This window comes from Telopea speciosissima, chromosome 10 (assembly GCF_018873765.1).
Source record: "Telopea speciosissima isolate NSW1024214 ecotype Mountain lineage chromosome 10, Tspe_v1, whole genome shotgun sequence".
NCBI classification, from domain to species: domain Eukaryota; kingdom Viridiplantae; phylum Streptophyta; class Magnoliopsida; order Proteales; family Proteaceae; genus Telopea; species Telopea speciosissima.
In genome coordinates, this window is record NC_057925.1 from 35,618,089 (window position 1) to 35,629,185 (window position 11,097).

Below are 11,097 nucleotides of genomic sequence, written 5' to 3' on the forward strand. Positions count from 1 at the left end.
ATAGGCAGGGTTGTCTCCAGTAAGGGATCCATCCGCATGTCGATTACCACTAAGCCGAGGATTTCCCTCCTCGTTTGTGACCTGGTCCTTCTTCCGTCTACTCTATTTGCCATGATTAGCAAGTTCTCCTCTGCTCGTCCAATCTCCAACTCTGTGGCCCCACGGTGGCGACAATCTGTTGCTATTGATATCCTCCTTCCATGGTTCAATCTGATTCGGTCTGGACCTGCACTACAATAGAACTAGAAAGCAGGGAGGTTAGCACCCCGGGATTGGCTCCAGGGAAGGTCCCTCCGATGCCTAAATCAGAAATCGGGGCTGAACAACAGTTTTAGGGGACTGGAGGTGGAGAGTTCGATTTTAGGGATCTGCCTCTCAATGGCTAAGCCCCCTCATTTCCCTCTTCTTCCTCTGATTCTTCTAGAGTTTTTTGGGACTTAGGGCTTACCTTTCTTCTTCTGTCTTCCTTTTTCATATATCCTCTCGTGTTGTTCCTCAAATGTCCTTTCTACCTCCTTTTTTTAGGGTTATGTAGTTTCCAAGGCAAATTGGAGATTTGGTCTGGAGATCGTTTAACCGAATTGTCAATGCCTGTCGTTGGTCGAGCTCCTTAGGGGTCCACGTGTAAAGTTTGTCTGTTCCTTCTTTCATCCTGGGATCGTGGTTGAGGATCCGGTTGAGCCGTGGGTGTTTCTCTCTTTATATTGGCGCATTGGTTTGATCCCGTTACACATGTCTAGCTGGCATTGGAGATCGGGCCTGGCCCATATCAAACCGTATCAGTAATTACAATTAGATTAATTGTTTACTCAATCCTCCGATCCTGTTTGCAGGATCCAGCTCGATGTGCATTTTAAATGATGCACGGCTTGGATGTTTAACAGTGCACAGCCGGCAGCTCAAGCCTACATTACAATATTCCGTTAGGTAAAGCAACTGACAAGGAGGCCCCGTCAAATAGTTGTTGTTGTCGTGGTCCTCTTGAATAACCATAGACTCCGTTTGGTTGCAAGGGGAATTAAAGGGAAGGGAAGTGAAATTTAAAACTTAAATAGAAAACTTTTGTAATCATTACCCCATTTGACTACATCACTTGCTCCAAATCATTCCATATTTGGTTATTATATTTTACTTTACTTTGCATCCATTTCCCTCTGGTTTAAAAAGTAAAATAAAAATTACATGTAAAATGTATCATTACTAATTATGGTATGAAATTTAAGTAATTTCTATAATCACATGGGGTAATTATTACAAAAGTTTCTTTTTAAGGTTTGAAAATTTTCACTTCTTTTTTCTTTAATTCCCCTTGCAACCAAACATAGCCATAGTAAATCCACAAATACTTTTTTGTTTCGGGAGTTGAGCAAGACTAAAGACTAAAGACTTCCAATAATTCTAACGGAAAAAGAGAGGAAAGAGCCGGACTTAAATTTATAGGATACATCAGAGTCACCTCACAACATATATAGAAATCATTTGATCGGAATCGTCTGTCACCTCAGAACATATATAATCTTGGTGTAGCTCATCATTCAAATTTAGTGATCCCAAAGAGAAGGATTCCAAAAGACTGATTTTGATTGGACTCTATTCAATGCTCATTGTTATGGACCGATAGTCTTCCATAAGGAACAGTTCCTTGGTTTCAAACCTTTCAAAAGTTCAAAGCTTGACTCTCACGTGAGCTAAGAAAAAAAAAAATTTAGAATTTCACAAAAATTGTAATTTCCAGCCATCTTCCATCATTGTTTGTCATTGGCCACATAAACTAAAGTCCAAGTCAACAAGATTTACTTCCAACAAACCCAGCCCTCCCCTCCCCCTCCCCACCAACACGGCAACACCCAAAAAAAAAATGAGGGTGAAAATAAAAGGGAAAATGTACAAGTTTAAGGGTATTTTAGAAAATAGACATGAAAAATTAACAATGGATAGCATATTGGAAAACCTCATACCCATTTGATTCTTCAAATGAGAATGCAAGAGCAATGACTTCCATCATTCCATGTAACCTGTGGTAGGGATGTAAACAGATCAGATTGGGCTCGGATAGTGCTATATCCGTATCCGTATCCATTTAGTTTTCGGATGGATTCGGATATTGCTAAACGGATACAGACACGGATATGGATCGGATATTTTATCCGTTTACATGTAAATATAATTTTTTGGATAACTATAGCCTATCCGTATCCGTATCCGTTTAACTTTCAGACGGATTCGGTTAATGCTAAATGGATACGGACACAGATACAGAAATGGATTCGACTATTCATTTACATCCCTACCCTGTGGACATATTGGCATAAAAATAGAAGAAGAAAAACAATGGAAATCCATTGGCTGTTTGCTTAAGTTCTACGTTTAATTACGAAAACACCCTCAGACGTGTAGTACACGAGACACTCTCTCATCAAATTCCACGACTACAGTGAAGACCCTGCTTTATAAATTATCAAAGTATTATTGGCTCTCTCTCATTCAAAGTCATCAAGCTTTTCCTTTGTTCTCCATTGATTCCTTCAAAAACTCATTAGCTTTCCGGCAGGTTCAAGTCACCGGAGATGGCGCAGCTCCGGCTTTTCATGATGTATTTAATGACAATTTGCTTGATTGCCACCAATGTTGCAGCAACTAATCCTTACAGTTATACTTCTCCATCTCCTTCACATTTTTCTTCGCCGCCTTCTTTTCGCCACAAGTACAAACAACCACCGTCCATGTTCCCTTCCCCTTCAAATTATTACAACTCACCACAGTTTCCATCATCGGAGTCGTCAATTGCTGCAATTCCGTCCTACTATCACAGATCTCTACCCCCTCCGGCAGTCGCCGTCAATGTTGTACAACAAGAAGTTTCCACCTCCGCTACCTTTTTAAAACATGTCACCACCACCACCACCACCTCCTCCTCCTCTTTAAGGATCTCCACCACATCAGTATTAGTAGAATCGTCCACCACAACTTTGACTATCTCCTCCACCTCCATCTCAGTAAGAGTCCCAACCACCACCACCACCACCACCACCACAACCTCTATTATATACATGTAAGCAGCTGGAGAGATTGCTGTAGAACATCCTCGATTATATACAAACTACAAAGGCAGGTCAAGGGGCAGTCTATTTCTTTCTCATATGTACTCCTCCGTCTTCTCTGAAGTATGTTGTTATTTGGAAATAAAAACATATCATGCCAATGACACTCTATCTTTCTTGATCTTTATTTGATCTTTTATCATGTTTGTAGCTGTTGAACTATGAATAATCCAAAATCTAAAACTACATGGGTCAAATTGGGAATTGTTCAATTTCAATTGGGGTTAATCAGATTCCTAATCAGATCCCTATAGTGAGTCATGAGTTAGAACAGGGTCGGGTTGGGCCAGGCTTTTTGAAAGCCCATGTTAATCTTGAGTCCCCTTAGCTAGGTTTAGGGCCAAAAATCCAACCCTGCCTACCTCAAGGCCGGGCTGACCCTAATTGGTCTCGATCATGGGAAGGGGGAAGGGGGAAGGGAGATGTAAGGGATGGGCCAGGCTAGGGAGAAGACGAAGAAGAAGAAGAAGAAGAAGAAGATAGGGTTGGGCCGGGCCGAACTGAGCTCAGCTCTAGGCCTCAACTTTGGCCCAGCCAAGCCAGGATTCAAGCCCAGAAATTCCTAGCCTTGACCCACCCTCAGGGCCAAGGTATCTCAACCAAGGCTCTGTTCGGGCTCAAGACAGATCGGGCTGGGTTCAGGCTGTCAGGGGCAAACTTGCACCCCCTAGTTGTGACTTAGCTTTATTCCAAATGACTTGGTATTGACTTGTTGACTAAGCCGATTCCCTTACTCTTTGGCAATATCCTTTGCTTTTAGTTAGGAAGAAGGATCTAGACACCATTAGTGCCACAATGGTTTCCATTCCAACAATTATTTCTGCCATTGTACTTCTTCTTCAATTTTAATTAGTGTTAATCAAACTATAATAAGGTAAATAATAGCTGACATTGTCATAAGGTAAATAATAGCTAATATTATGGTAAATGCTGAAACCTTATGCACCTCCTTACTTTTATAGGGGAGTGGTGTTTAGGAGGGCATTCCCTTATTGTTTTATTTCTCCATGGCAATGTTGGTCTGCCTCTAAATTTTATAGATTTGTTATTTTTATCATCAACTAATCATAGGTTGATTTATTTGTATCCAAGAAAAATATGGGATTATTTACGACCCAATCCACCAATATCTAGTGTCATAATAAAACTTCAAAAATTGCTCGGAAATCTCACTTTTTGTTGAAAAACAAGGACTATCAAAAAAGGTTAAAAAATTAAAGGGAGAAGCCCTGGACCTACATGAAATACATACGCACTTCAACTGGGGCAACACCATATTCATTGGTATATGGCATGGAGGCAATACTTCCAGTGGAATTGGAAAGTCCCTCCCTACGAGCCCTCATAGCCAGTGAGTTTTCAGAAGCTAAATGGAAGAAATCCCAATTCAAGGAACTAAACTTAATAAGTGAAAAGAGATTACAAGCCATGGATAATATAGAAATATCAACAAAGGATAGCAAGAGCCTTTCAACAAGAAAGTGGTGTCATGCCAACTAGAGGTTGGTGATCTGGTTCTCAAGGGGCAAAGGCTCTCATTCATGATCCAAGAGGAAAATTCAAACCAAATTGGAGTGGTCCATTCACGGTAGTAGAAATCCTACTTGGAAAAGCAGTTTGCCCGGTCGACCTAGGCGGGGTAGAACTACATACTTAACTAATTTGGATCAATTAAAGAAATATCATATTTAATGTCTTAGGAACTATGTTGGACCTGATCTCCTTAAAAGTGAGGAATACGTAGACAACTTGAGATGGAAACCAAGTTTGGTCCCATTTTCAAGAACGAGATAAAAAGTGGTTCCATAGATGATAAAATAAATAATAAGAATTTAAGATAGACCCATCTGGCCTTATTCAAGAAAACAACCATATATATATATATATATATATATATATATACTAGCAAACGTGCACGTGCAAATGCACGTGTGGGCATTTCTCAAGTAGAAGAGAGAGAGAGAGAGATGGACTTGGATCCGCTCATCATATATATATATATATATATGATGAGCCATAATTTATCCCAACCAATCTCCAGGCAACACGTGTCATACCAGATCACACCTAGCATGTTCACCCGGAACTCGGGTCGGGAACATGACCTCAGGATAATTTAACCTCGCCAAGGAATGGTTAATTGACCTAACCCAACCATGGACCTCGGTCAGGTCAAAATCACACTTCCTGCGTGACTACAGTCATGATTTCTGCATGACCCTAGTCGATACACGTGTCGACCAAAGGTCGTGCCACCGAGGACGACATGAAATCAATACTATCGTCTAAGATCAAGCAAAGCTTGGATATCGTATAGAATCCAGAACCTATAAATAGACACACCCAGCCAAGGTAAGGGGACTCAATTGATTCTTTCTTGCTCAAGTTCTTTAACTTGGGATTCTTATCTGTTGCAAGCTCTGACTTAGGCATCGGAGTGTACTAATCGGCTCAGGCCGGCACTTCTTTGTCTTTTATTGTTTACCTGTGCAAGACGACCCGACTAGGTAGACTGCAGCTCAAGTTAGAATTTGTCACAACAGATTGGCGCCGTCTGTGGGAAAGCTTACAAAAGAGCCGTGTGACATGGACACCAATAGGGGAAATGATTCCCGACAGGGGAACAAAGCAAGGTGATAGGAGCCCACGCCACGAGGAGGTCGGGTGGAGAGAGGTCCGGAACGCACAGATAGCTAGGACAATGCTCCTACCGCCGATCCAGTGACCCGTGCACGCGTCACCATCTAGGCGGTGATCGAGGAGAACCTCCCCACCACCACCATTGCCAATCCCTGGCCTTTAGGGAGGAGGACCAAGACCCATGCGGGTGATTCTAGGAGTACAGTACCTTGACCTGAATGCCCCTGCGACTAATGCGCAGGTTCACGACCTACGCCTCCAACTCACTGAAATAAACGCGATGCTGAGGACATACCTCATGTGGGAAGTGTTGAATCACCCACAACCCCAGCGCCAACCGGCTCCGCAATGGGTAGATCAGGTCATCCACTGAACTGAGAGTAGAGCCAGTACAGCCAGGGCAAGGAGACAGACCCCGCCATCGTATGGGGATGGGGCAAGAGGATCTTAGGCAGGGGCACCAAGTGAGATCCCCTACCCAATCTTATCGAAGTCCGAGGAGGGAGCGTGAGAGGTCGGCTTTAGTGCCATCTCGAAGGATTCAAGAACGAAGAAGTCCTCTCCCCAATGAAAGCAGTCGTGGATCTTTTCGAGGACCCTCGAGGGTCGAGAGAGTCATTGAGAACCAACCCGAAGATGTCGAGATCGAACGACGCCTGAAGGATCTTGACGACAGGATATGAAGCTTTGGCAAGAATGCGGCTGAAGAAATGCTAACGGTATCGAACCAACATCCATTCGTGGAAGGCATTACAGAAGCAAATCTACCCAGGGCCTTCAAGGTCCTGACCTTCGTACTGTACGATGGCTCAATCGACCCGGTTGATCACGTTAACTAATTCAACTAGGTCATGATGGTCTATGGTGGATCAGATACTGCCTATTGTAGGTTCTTCGTGGCATCCCTGAAGGGCCAACTACGTACTGGTTCTCACACCTGAGGCTAAGGTCAATTAGCAGGTTCGCCGAACTCTCGAGGGCATTTGTTACAAGGTTCCAAAGTAGTATCAGGCAGAAGAAGACCGTGGCCAACCTACTAGCCATCAGGCTACGACGGGATGAATCGATTCGAGACTTTGTCTCTAGGTTCAATAAAGAGTCACTAGATATTCCCAACCTCGATGACTCAGTGGCGTTCAATGCCCTGCAGAGTGGTATAACCGATCTTGAACTGACAAAGTCCTTGATAGTGAACAAGAACCATAATATGACCGAGCTTATCAGCCGATGTCACCAATTCGCCAACATGGCAGAGATCATTGCAGCACACAATGAGGCAAGTGGAGTACAAGAGGAGAAGAAAGTGGTCGAGAAAGAAGAAAAGAAGGTGGAGAAAAAAGATGACAGGAAACCCTGAGCCGAGAGAGCTCCCAGTCCCGAATACACCCCACTCAACACTAGATGAACTAAGATATTGATGCAGATCGAGATTAGATGATTATTGAACTGGCCTGGGCCCATGATCTCAAAACCTGAAGACAGGAACCCGTGCAAGTATTGCCAGTTTCATAGACATACGGGGCACAACATCGAAGATTGTAGGCAGCTAAAGAGGGAGATCGAGAACCTGATCAGGGATGGACACTTGGCAAAGTACATAGACAGGAGAAAAGAGAATCGACCTGACCAAAGGGAAGGAGGCCGGGAAGGTGGAAGAGAAGAATGCAAAGATCAGCAGAGGGAAGAGAAAGGGCCAGAAAGGGAAAAGGAAAGAGTAGTTGAGAAGCGTCATGAGCCCAACAGGGAGACCGAACAGTCAAGCAGGCCACTAGCGGTTCCCATCCTCACGATCCTGAGAGGACCGGGGCAAGTGTCGGTTCAAAAGGCAAAGGCGCACGCAAGATTCGTGGGGTGTGGCCGAGATGACCAAAAAAATGGCGAGGGCCGACCCGACCATATCCTTCATAGGAGAGGACATGGAGGGAATCAGTTGGCCACATGATGATGCCATCATGCTGCAAATGATAATACGGGACCTACTCATCCACAGAATTCTGATCTACACCGGGGCTTTGGTTGACCTACTATAATATCAAGCCTTCAAGCAGTTCGGGTTGGGAGACGAAAGCCTCACCCCAGACGGGACCAGTTTATATGGCTTCTCTGGCGCAATAGTAATGATAGAAGGAAGCATAAGGATGCCAGTAATGGCAGTAGAGTACCCTAACGAAGTCACCATCGAAGTAAATTTCATGGTGGTAAAGACGGTCTCGGCTTTCAACGCCATCCTGGGCATACCAGCCTTGAATTCCCTTGGGGCTTTGGTATCCACTAAACATTTGAAGATAAAGTTTCCGACCCCGAATGGAGTGGGGGAGTGTCAGACCGACCAGAAGAAGTTGAGAGAGTACTACGCAACCTTCGTAAAACTTAAGAGCGATTGCGAGGGCATGGCCTTAACCATCAAGGTACCCGACCATAGAGATGAGCTCATTGCCCAGAGAGGGGAATCAGTTGAAGAAGTTATCGCAGTCCCGATCTGCGAGGGAAACCCAGACCTAACCGTCCAAGTCGAAAGTCAGCTAAAGGAGGAGGAAAAGACCAGAATGGTGGCATTCTTAAGGGCAAAAGCACATATTTTTGCCTGGTCCGCGGCGGACATGCCGGGAATCCCTAAAAATATCATAGAGCACCGGCTTAACAGCAACCCAAAAAGTAGGCCAGTATAATAGAAGAGGAGAAACTTTGCCTCGAAAAGAGTGTTAGCCATAGAGGTAGAAGTACAAAAGTTAAAGGACTCGGGATTCATTCAGGAGATAGAATTCCCGACCTGGCTCTCTAACGTAGTCATGGTCCCAAATTCCAATGGTAAGTGGAGAATGTATGTTGATTTCACAGACCTAAACAAAGCATGTCCCAAGGATTGCTACCCCCTGCCCCGTCTAGATCAGCTCATTGACGCGACTGCTGGGCATGAAATGCTCAGCTTCATGGATGCATACTCGGGTTACAACCAGATAATGATGAGCGAGGAGGATCAGGAGACCATGGCCTTCCGAACTGAGCAGGGAAACTTTTACTACAAAGTGATGCCCTTCGGATTAAAAAAAGTGGGAGCGACTTATCAGAGAACGATCAATCACCTGTTCAAGCCTCAAATCGATAGAAATATGGAGGTCTATGAGGATGACATACTCGTCAAAAGTGTCCGAGCTGACCACCATCTGACCGACCTAAAAGAAACGTTCCAATGTTTGAGGACGAACAGGATGAAGCTTAACTCTGAGAAATGTGTGTTCGGGGTGGCCTCTGGCAAAATCCTTGGGTTTATAGTATCCAAAAGAGGCATAGAAGCAAATCCGGAGAAGATAAAGGCCATACAGAATATGGAACTACCTCGACCTATAAGGGAAGTGCAGAGATTGACAGGAAGAGTTGTTACCCTTAATCAGTTTGTTCCCCGAGCAGGGGATAAATACCTACCCTTCTTCACCACCTTGAAGAACCTTAGAAATCCTAAGGACTTTTGGTGGACCCTAGAGTGCCAGAAGGCTTTTGAACAGTTGAAAGGATACCTACAAGAAGCTCCGCTACTGTCCCAACCCGAGCAAGGAGAAGAACTACAGCTGTACCTAGCAGTATCAGAGGTCGCAGTAAGCACCGCATTGATTAGGACAGACAAGAGTACACAAATTCAGTAACCAATCTATTATGTCAGCCACGTACTATTGGAGGCCGAAGCGAGATATCCTCAAGTCAAAAAAATGGCCTTTGCCCTAGTTATGGCGGCTCAAAAGCTCTAGCCTTACTTCTAGAGCCACTCGATCGTAGTACTCACTAATCAGCCCTTGAAAAGGATCTTGCACAAACCCGACCTACCTAGCCACTTGGTCAGGTGGGTAATTGAACTCAATGAACATTGCATCGATTACAGGCCCAGAACGGGGATCAAGGGACAAAGCCTAGCAGATTTCATAGTAGAGTGCACCCGGGTGGAAGGAGAAGAGGAGTCGATCGACCAGAACTCATGGCTACTGTATGTGGATGGATCAAGCAACTCTGTAAGAAGTGGGACAAGTTTGATCTTATCAAGTCCGGAGAGTTTTAGAATCCAATACTCCCTCAGATTTGAATTTTCAGCATTGAATAACAAGGCAGAGTATGAAGCATTCCTGGCCGGTCTCAGGGTGGCCCGGTCAGTTCAGGTCAGGCACTTGATTGCGCACAGTGATTCCCAATTGGTGGTTAACCAAGTGTGGGGAAGCTAAGAGGCTACAAAAGAAAGAATGATAAAGTACCTTGAGAAAGCTCGAGCACTGATCTCGACGTTTGACTACTTCGAGATAAATAATATCCCGAGAAGCGAGAACGGGTTGGCCGATGCGCTTTCCAGGCTGGCCACAGCAGGATGGGAGAACCTTGATCGAGTGGTATACGTTGAGGTTCTGGAACAGCCCTCGCACAAAGACGTACCTTGGGTAAACGTGATTGAGGAAGGGCCATGCTGGATGGACCCGATCATAGCCTACTTAAAGGAAGATGTTCTACCGACCGATCAAGCGGAGGCATAGAAGGTGGTGAGAAGAGCAGCACAGTGTACCCTGATAGATGGAGTGTTGTACAAGAGGTCGGTCAGCTCACCCCTTTTGAGGTGCCTCGGGCCTGCAGGAGCTCGATACGCCTTGGCGGAAGTGCATGAAGGCATCTGTGGTAATCACTTGGGAGGTCGGGCATTGGCCTACAAGATACTGCAGTAGGGCTTCTACTGGCCCAAAATGCAGGAGGAAGCAATAAATTATGTAAAGACCTATGAACAGTGCCAATTGTTCCTCCAAGTACTGCACCGACCAGCAACTCCACTGACCTCGATGCTCAGTCCAATACCATTTGCCATGTGGGGAATGGACCAGCTCGGGAATTTCACCCCTGCCTCGGGAAATAGAAACTACCTCATCGTCGCCATCGAATATTTCACTAAGTAGGTCGAGGCTAAACCTCTGGCAACCATCACAGAGAAAAATATGGAGAAGTTCTTCCGGGACAAGGTGATATATCGGTTCGGTCTCCCAAAGTTGTTGCTTACTGATAATGGAAAACAATTCGATAACCCAACATTTAAGGCCTTCTGCGAACATTATCATATCAACTTCAGAAGAATGGCTGTGGAGAATCCCCAGTGCAATGGACAGGTGGAAGTCATGAACCGAACGATCCTGGACGGGATTAAGAAAAGATTGCTCGAGGCCAAGGTAAGATGGGTCGACGAGCTACCCAGTTTTTTATGGGCATACAGGACAACAGTTTGAGCACCGATCGGGGAGACACCTTTCAGATTGGCATACGGAATAAAGGCTCTAACACCTATTGAGGTCCTGGCCACGTCACATCGGGTCACAAATTTTGACGAGGCAGCAAA